Here is a 9,417-nt window from a genome sequence, read left to right on the forward strand (position 1 = left end):
ACAACTCAAAAAGGGGACAGGTGGAAACTTTCCTCAAATCTCTCATGGAAAATATTTTTTTTGAAATAGTGGCAGGTGTGGGAGCAGCTGACAGTGATGTAACTGGAACGAAAACATGGTTTACCCAATCAGATCTGAAAACAGACTCAAAATCAAATGTTTTAAACGAACAATAAACCAAATCTAAGAGTATCTGTCTTGGTATCAGCAAAAAAAAACAAACAAAAAAAAAAAAAAAACACTTTGGATCTCATAAAATCTTGTGCACTTACAGTTGTGTTCAAAATAAGAGCAGTGTGTTTAAAAAGAAAGTTAAAAACTCAAAATCCTTCAACTAGTTTTATTTCCACACACGCAAATGCATTGTGAACACTGCACATTCTATTCCAAATCCAGTGGTGGGCACAGATAACCAAAAATTTTAACTTCGATAACAGATAATCAGATAACTGAAAAGTTATCTTTTATAAAGATAAACCAATAAACCACCCTAAAATGTATCGGAAGTTACACATAACCGATAAATTCCAGTATTGTTTCTGGTACATTTGCAACTACTAAGAAGCTGAATTTGACTTTTAACACCACGATTGCTTTTGAAAGCATCAAAAGCGACCCAAATAATGAGCCAATGCTTGAACATGCTGCTCCTTGCTGGAAGCCGAAGCCGAAGCCGAAGCCGAAAGCCCAGCCCCAGCCCCAGCCCCAGCCCCAGCCCCAGCCCCAGCCCAGCCCCAGCCCAGCCACAGCCCCAGCCCCAGCCTGAGAGCAGCTACAAAGCGAGCTGTCTACCAATCACAATGCTCCGGTCAGGCGGAGGGTCTTGAAAAATAAAGTCATACCAACTTACGGTTTTGTGTAAATACTGATAGAATAACTCCATTAATGTCAATTCTGTCATTTGTACAAAGTTAAATATAACAATATCTTTTAATGTTGAATAATGCACTAATTCTGAGGTTTATAACAAAAGACTGATCGCAAAGGATTCTGGGTAAAAGTGCCTCTGCTAAACACTGATTGGTTCAGTCATTCCTTATAGTAAACCAACACGTTGATGTGACGTGTGTCGTGGTGTTTAAAGATAAATGTGCTTTTGTAAAATATTCCATTTTTATTAGTAAAAATAGGCATTTTTACGGAGCCCTGAAAGTGTCATTGCAAAATGTTTTGCATGTGGAGAGAATGTGCGCAAGTTTTATTAGTGTCGTGCGCACGTTTTATGATCTCCTGCATCATGTAGTGTACATGGAGTAACAAGCTGCGTTTAACATCTCACGACCACCTCCTGCTGCTGAAGAGCAACAAGCGTCCAATCCGCTCGCACTGTGCCTGTGCAAACACGCAGAGCTGTCTTGTAATGTTTTTTTGTTGTTGTTGTTGTTGCTGTTATTTTGTTTTATTTTTAAACTTAATTTGTAAAAAAGAAAGCCATTTGCAAAGCCAAAAAGTTGATTTGACAACCATCTAACCGGGTCAAAATAAATAGAACACTGCCATCTACTGGTGCCCAGATGCTTAGTACTTAGGGTGAATACTGCCATGAACACTACTGGCCAGTAGATGGCAGTAGAGGCCTTGAAAACTTGGCAAAACAAAATTCCAGGAAATCCGTTGTCTGCTACATTTAAGATGCGTGGAATTTAACAAACGCAAATACAATAACGTCTATATATTCACGAGAGTTTTAGGCACTAGAGTTTAATGCTGCTGGCTGTGGAGCCTGAACAGAGTGTCTGAAATGCATTTGTCCTGTGCGTGAACTACTGAGATTACCCTATCCTACCCATAATGCACTGCTGAGCACAGCATGTGCTCACAAAACCTTAAAAATTAGCACATTACTTTAAAACTTAAAACATATATCTGATATTTTCACTTTATAAAACTTCAGACATGACAGTAATTTTAAATAACTTGTCCAAAATTAGTTTGGTTAAAATTTGAACCATAAGTTACAAATGTATGCCTCTGTATGACTTGGGTGATATTGCCATTATGTCAGTATGGTGTTAAAGAAAATTATTTATTTTTTGGTGACCAGTTCTTTTTTGCCTGCAGAGGATAGAGTGTTTTTTCCTGAAAGCTGCTCTCTTTTGTTTGCAGTGAGTTAAAACTATATATCTTTTAGGAAACTTTTAACAGGTAAGTCTTCAACTGAATGTAAATTTTAAAAAATGCTTTTTACTGTTCAGCTTGGTTTACTATGTTATCAATCCTAAGTTATCGGACCACAATTATCGGAAGAGAATTAGTCCGATAATGGTTTTTTAAAGTTATATAAAAGATAATCCGATAATGAAACATTATCTTCGATAATTATCTGTTATCGGATTATCGGAAGTGTGCCCCCACTGTCCAAATCAAAACATGATGAAAAGTTTATCAAATATGTCATTACTTTACAGAGATCCCGACCCAGCCACACACCACTCCTCATCAATGACACAGCGGTGGAGGTTGTCAGCAGCACCAAGTTCCTGTGGGTGCACATTACAGATAACCTCAGCTGGTCACTTCACACCACCTCCTGGCAAGAGAGCTCAGCAGTGTCTGCATTTCCTGCACGGATGAGAAGCGCCTCCTTCCCCCTTGCCTCCTCCCCACCTTCTATAGAGGGACCATCGAGAGCCTGCTGACCAGCTGCATCTCCGTCTGGTCTGGGAGACTGTAAGGCTTCAGACTGGAAGTCCTTGCAGAGAGTGGTCAGGACAGCGGAGAAGATCCTTGGGAATCCACCCATCAAGACATTGCCCACAGGCGATGCCTACCCAGAGCTCACCAGAGGTTCCGCAGCATGTGTTGCAGAACAGCCAGATTCAAAAACAGTTATTTTCCACTGGCCATCAGACTGTTAAATGCCACTAACCCCACTCCCCTGCACTTCTCGGACTGTTGGTACTGTTTTAAGAAAACTTGAGTGCAAACTATCTGTGCAATATTCCAGACACAGTGAGGAAAATAGGTATTTGAACAACTTGTGATTTTTCAAGTTCTCCCACTTAGAAATCATGGGAGGGTCTGAAATTTAATCTGAGGTGCATGTCCACTCGTGAGAGACATAATCTAAAAAAATAAATAAATCTAGAAATCACAATGTATGAGTTTTTTAATCACCTATTTTGTATGTTACTGCTTGCAAATAAGTATTTGAACACTGATTTGAAATCAATGTTAATATTTGGTACAGTAGCCTCTTGTTTGCAATTACAGAGGTCAACGTTTCCTGTAGTTTTTCACCAGGTTTGCACACACTGCAGCAGGGATTTTGCTCCACTCCTCCATACAGATCTTCTCCAACATCTTTCAGTTTGGCGTTTCAGCTCCCTCCAAAGATTTTCTATTGAGTTCAGGTATGAAGACTGGCCAGGCCACTCCCGGACCTTGAAAGGCTTCTTACGGAGCCCCTCCTAGCTGCCTGGCTGTGTGTTTGGGGTCATTGTCATGCTGGACAACCCAGCCATGACCATCTTCAATGGTTCTTACTGAGGGAAGGAGGTTGTTTGCCAAAATCTCGCAATACATGACCCCATCCATCCTTCAATACGGTGCAGTTGTCCTGTCCCCTTTGCAGAAGAGCACCCCCAGAGTATGATGTTTCCACACCCCATGCTTCACAGTTGGGATGGTTTTCTTGGGGTTGTTCTAATCCTCTAAACATGGGAAGTGGAGTTGATTCCAAAAAGCTCTATTCTGGTCTTATCTGACCACATGACCTTCTCCCATGCCTCCTCATGGATCATTCAGATGGTCACTGGTGAACTGTCAAACGGGCCTGGACATGTGCTGCTTGAGCAGGGGGACCTTGCTGCCCCCTTGCAAGATTTTAAACCATGACAGCATCAAGGTGTTCACTAGTAATCTTTGTTGACTGTGGTCCCAGTCCTCGTCAGGTCATTGACCAGGTGTAGTTCTGAGCTGTCTCAATCCATCATCCTATACCCCACAAAGTGAGATCTTGCCATGGGGAATCCCAGACCGAGGGAGACTGAACAGTCATCTTGTGTTTTCTTCTTCACGTTTCCTAATAATAATCATAACAGTTGTTGTCTTTCTACTAAGCTGCCTTGCCTGTTGTCCTGTAAATCAATCCCAGCCTTGTGCAGGTCTACAAGTTTGTGTTCCCTGGTGTCCTTAGACAGCTCTTTGGTCTTGGTTATGGTGGACAGGTTGGAGTGTGATTGATTGAGTGTGTGAATAGGTGTCTTTTATACAGGTATCAAGTTCAAACAGGTGCAATTAATACAGGTAAAGAGTGCTTCTTAAAGAAAAAAAATAACAGGTCTTTGAGAGCCAGAATTCTTGCTGGTTGGTAGGTGTTCAAATACTTATTTGCAGCAGTAACATGCAAATAAATTATTAAAAAATCATACATTATGATTTCCGGATTTTTTTTTTTATTTTTAGATTATGTCTCTCACAGTGGACATGCACCTAAGATGAAAATTTCAGACCCCTCCATGATTTCTAAGTGGGAGAACTTGCAAAATCGCAGAGTGTTCAAATACTTATACACACACACACACACACACACACACACACACATTTCATAGGTATTCATAACTTGTTCCAGTTTTTGCTGTGTACTCCGGTAGCCAAGCAATGACATTTCATTGCCAGACTCACTGTTGTGTTTTTGTGCAATGACAATAAAAAAAAGTCTAAGTCTAAAAAGAATATTCCTGGAATATCCCCCGGACAATATCAATTGTCTTCCTGGGGCCAGAGCAGGCGACATCGAAGGACATTTGAAATTGCTGGCTAAGGCTAAGCGTAAATTTGGTAAGATTGTAATTCACGTCGGCAGTAATGACACTCGGTTACGCCAATCGGAGGTCACTAAAATTAACATTAAATCGGTGTGTAACTTTGCAAAAACAATGTCGGACTCTGTTGTTTTCTCTGGGCCCCTCCCCAATCAGACCGGGAGTGACATGTTTAGCCGCATGTTCTCCTTGAATTGCTGGCTGTCTGAGTGGTGTCCAAAAAATTAGGTGGGCTTCATTGACAATTGGCAAAGCTTCTGGGGAAAACCTGGTCTTGTTAGGAGAGACGGCATCCATCCCACTTTAGATGGAGCAGCTCTCATTTCTAGAAATCTGGCCAATTTTCTTGGATCCTCCAAACTGTGACTGTGCAGCGTTGGGACCAGGAGGCAGAGCTGTGGTCTTACACACCTCTCTGCAGCTTCTCTCCCCCTGCCATCCCCTCATTACCCCATCCCCGTAGAGACGGTGCCTGCTCCCAGACTACCAATAACCAGCAAAAATCTATTTAAGCATAAAAATTCAAAAAGAAAAAATAATATAGCACCTTCAACTGCACCACAGACTAAAACAGTTAAATGTGGTCTATTAAACATTAGGTCTCTCTCTTCTAAGTCCCTGTTGGTAAATGATATAATAATTGATCAACGTATTGATTTATTCTGCCTAACAGAAACCTGGTTACAGCAGGATGAATATGTTAGTTTAAATGAGTCAACCCCCCGAGTCACACTAACTGTCAGAATGCTCGTAGCACGGGCCGTGTCGGAGGATTAGCAGCAATCTTCCATTTCAGCTTATTAATTAATCAAAAACCCAGACAGAGCTTTAATTCATTTGAAAGCTTGTCTTTTAGTCTTGTCCATCCAAATTGGAAGTCCCAAAAAACAGTTTTATTTGTTATTATCTATCGTCCACCTGGTCGTTACTGTGAGTTTCTCTGTGAATTTTCAGACCTTTTGTCTGACTTAGTGCTTAGCTCAGATAAGATAATTATAGTGGGCGATTTTAATATCCACACAGATGCTGAGAATGACAGCCTCAACACTGCATTTAATCTATTATTAGACTCTATCGGCTTTGCTCAAAAAGTAAATGAGTCCACCCACCACTTTAATCATATCTTAGATCTTGTTCTGACTTATGGTATGGAAATAGAAGACTTAACAGTATTCCCTGAAAACTCCCTTCTGTCTGATCATTTTTTAATAACATTTACATTTACCCTGATGGACTACCCTGCAGTGGGGAATAAGTTTCATTACGCTAGAAGTCTTTCAGAAAGCGCTGTAACTAGGTTTAAGGATATGATTCCTTCGTTATGTTCTCTAATGTCATATACCAACACAGAGCAGAGTAGCTACCTAAACTCTGTAAGGGAGTTAGAGTATCTCGTCAATAGTTTTACATCCTCTTTGAAGACAACTTTGGATGCTGTAGCTCCTCTGAAAAAGAGAGCTTTAAATCAGAAGTGTCTGACTCCGTGGTATAACTCACAAACTCATAGCTTAAAGCAGATAACCCGTAAGTTGGAGAGGAAATGGCGTCTCACTAATTTAGAAGATCTTCACTTAGCCTGGAAAAAGAGTTTGTTGCTCTATAAAAAAGCCCTCCGTAAAGCTAGGACATCTTTCTACTCATCACTAATTGAAGAAAATAAGAATAACCTCAGGTTTCTTTTCAGCACTGTAGCTAGGCTGACAAAGAGTCAGAGCTCTATTGAGCTGAGTATTCCATTAACTTTAACTAGTAATGACTTCATGACTTTCTTTGCTAACAAAATTTTGACTATTAGAGAAAAAATTACTCATAACCATCCCAAAGATGTATCGTTATCTTTGGCTGCTTTCAGTGATGCCGGTATTTGGTTAGACTCTTTCTCTCTGGTTGTTCTGTCTGAGTTATTTTCATTGGTTGCTTCGTCCAAACCATCGGCATGTTTATTGGACCCCATTCCTGCCAGGCTGCTCAAGGAAGTCCTACCATTATTTAATGCTTCAATCTTAAATATGATCAATCTATCTTTGTTAGTTGGTTATGTACCACAGGCCTTTAAGGTGGCAGTAATTAAACCATTACTTAAAAAGCCATCACTTGCCCAGCTATCTTAGCTAATTATAGGCCAATTTCCAACCTTCCTTTTCTCAAAGATTCTCAGATTCTTGAGAGGGTAGTTTGTTAAAACAGTTAACTGATTCACCTGCAGAGGAATGGTCTATTTGAAGAGTTTCAGTCAGGTTTTAGAATTCATTATAGTACAGAAACAGCATTAGTGAAGGTTACAAATGATCTTCTTATGGCTTCGGACAGTGGACTTATCTCTGTGCTTGTTCTGTTGGACCTCAGTGCTGCTTTGATACTGTTGACCATAAAATTTATTACAGAGATTAGAGCATGTTAGGTATTAAAGGCACTGCGCTGCGGTGGTTTGAATCATATTTGTCTAATAGATTACAGTTTGTTCATGTAAATGGGGAATCTTCTTCACAGACTAAAGTTAATTATGGAGTTCCACAAGGTTCTGTGCTAGGACAATTTTATTCACTTTATACATGCTTCCCTTAGGCAGATTATTAGACGTATTGCTTAAATTTTCATTGTTTACGCAGATGATACCCAGCTTTATCTATCCATGAAGCCAGAGGATACACACCAATTAGCTAAACCGCAGGATTGTCTTACAGAAAAGACATGGATGACCTCTAATTTCCTGCTTTTAAACTCAATAAACCTGAAGTTATTGTACTTGGCCCCACAAATCTTAGAAAGCATGGTGTCTAACCAGATCGTTACTCTGGATGGCATTTTCCTGATCTCTAGTAATACTGGAGAAATCTTGGAGTAATTTTGATCAGGATATGTCATCAAAGCGCATATCAAACAAATATGTAGGACTGCCTTTTTGCATTTACGCAATATCTCTAAAAATCAGAAAGGTCTTGTCTCAGAGTGATGCTGAAAAACTAATTCATGCATTTATTTCCTCTAGGCTGGACTATTGTAATTCATTATTATCAGGTTGTCCTAAAGTTCCCTAAAAAGCCTTCAGTTGGTTCAGAATGCTGCAGCTAGAGTACTGACGGGGACTAGCAGGAGAGAGCATATCTCACCCGTGTTGGCCTCTCATTGGCTTCCTGTTAATTCTAGAATAGAATTTAAAATTCTTCTTCTTACTTATAAGGTTTTGAATAATCAGGTGCCATCTTATCTTAGGGACCTCGTAGTACCATATTACCCCATTAGAGCGCTTCATTCTCAGACTGCGGGCTTACTTGTAGTTCCTAGGGTTTGTAAGAGTAGAATGGGAGGCAGAGCCTTCAGCTTTCAGGCTCTCCTGTGGAACCAGCTCCCAATTCAGATCAGGGAGACAGATACCCTCTCTACTTTTAAGATTAGGCTTAAAACTTTCCTTTTCGCTAAGGCTTATAGTTAGGGCTGGATCGGGTGACCCTGGACCATCCGTTGGTTATGCTGCTTAGACGTAGATTGTGGGGGGTTCCCATGATGCACTGTTTCTTTCTTTTTGCTCCGTATGCATCACTCTGCATTTAATCATTAGTGATCGATCTCTGCCCCCCTTCACGGCATGTCTTTTTCCTTTTTTTCCCTCAGCCCCAACCAGTCTCAGCAGAAGACTGCCCCTCCCTGAGCCTGGTTCTGCTGGAGGTTTCTCTGTTAAAAGGGAGTTTTTCCTTCCCACTGTTGCCAAGTGCTTGCTCATAGGGGGTCGTTTTGACCGTTGGGGTTTTCATAATTATTGTATGGCCTTGCCTTACAATATGGAGCGCCTTGGGCAACTGTTTGTTGTGATTTGGCGCTATATAAGAAAAAAGTGATTGATTGATGATATTAGCCTGTTCAAAAAATATCAGTGTCTTCATTTTTCTTTCTGTGACTTATTTCAGGATGAGATAGTGATGTTTTTCCTGCTGGTTGTCATTCATTTCGAGTAAATGGGTCATTCCAGACATTGTTCAGAAGAACAGCGTAGTTTGATTAAAATTGGTTGTAGAGAAGAAACATATAAAGTACAGGAAATGAGACCAGCTAGATAAAAATGATCTTAATGCTTCAAAATGGCAATAAAACCAGAAAGACGTGAAAGAAAACAGAAAACCATCATTCAAATGGATCAAAGAACAGACACATACAGTAGTGTTCAGAATAATAGTAGTGCTATGTGACTAAAAGATTAATCCAGGTTTTGAGTATTTCTTATTGTTACATGGGAAACAAGGTACCAGTAGATTCAGTAGAGTCTCACAAATCCAACAAGGACCAAGCATTCATGATATGCACAGTCTTAAGGCTATGAAATGGGCTATTAGTAAAAAAAAGTAGAAAAGGGGTGTTCACAATAATAGTAGTGTGGCATTCAGTCAGTGAGTTCGTCAATTCTGTGGAACAACAGGTGTGAATCAGGGTGTCCCCTATTTAAGGATGAAGCCAGCCTGTTGAACATGCTTTTCTCTTTGAAAGCCTGAGGAAAATTGGACGTCAAGACCACTTGTTCGGAAGAACAGCGTAGTTTGATTAAAAAGTTGATTGGAGAGGGGAAAAACTATACGCAGGTGCAAAAAATTATAGGCTGTTCATCTACAATGACTCCAATGCTTTAAAATGGACAAAAAAAAAACGATGCGTGAAAGAA

The 9,417-nt window shown here is 40.2% G+C and overlaps 1 protein-coding gene across 1 annotated transcript in view; it reads right to left on the reverse strand.

The window, feature by feature from the left end:
* Positions 1-9,417, reverse strand: part of LOC117513658 (low-density lipoprotein receptor class A domain-containing protein 4-like) — an 832,720-nt gene that overhangs the window by 218,419 nt on the left and 604,884 nt on the right.

Source organism: Thalassophryne amazonica, chromosome 7 (genome assembly GCF_902500255.1).
Source record: "Thalassophryne amazonica chromosome 7, fThaAma1.1, whole genome shotgun sequence".
Lineage (NCBI taxonomy): Eukaryota > Metazoa > Chordata > Actinopteri > Batrachoidiformes > Batrachoididae > Thalassophryne > Thalassophryne amazonica.